Here is a 374-nt window from a genome sequence, read left to right on the forward strand (position 1 = left end):
TACACACATGGTTGTGCTGTATAATGTTTGGTTGCTCTGTAGCATGTGTAGAGTGTGGTATGGCTCTAATAATAATCTTGTGTATGATTGCTGCTTTTATGTAAATGTATGAGGTGTGGTATACATATACATATGTATATTCTGCCCCCATTTCCCTAAGCTCCCCTTAGATATGTGATCCCTAGAGAATGTTTGATGAAAGGTAATGAGAAAAAGAGAGACAGGAAGGGGGAGGACTATCTCTATTTAACTTTGGTAAATGTAAAGGTAATACCATGAAGAAAAAGAACACACATGTACACACACACACACACATAATTCAACCATGAGCATACATATACAGATTCACGCAGCACGTACACTCATTGGTAGGC

Source organism: Octopus bimaculoides, chromosome 23 (assembly GCF_001194135.2).
Source record: "Octopus bimaculoides isolate UCB-OBI-ISO-001 chromosome 23, ASM119413v2, whole genome shotgun sequence".
Classification (NCBI taxonomy): Eukaryota; Metazoa; Mollusca; class Cephalopoda; order Octopoda; family Octopodidae; genus Octopus; species Octopus bimaculoides.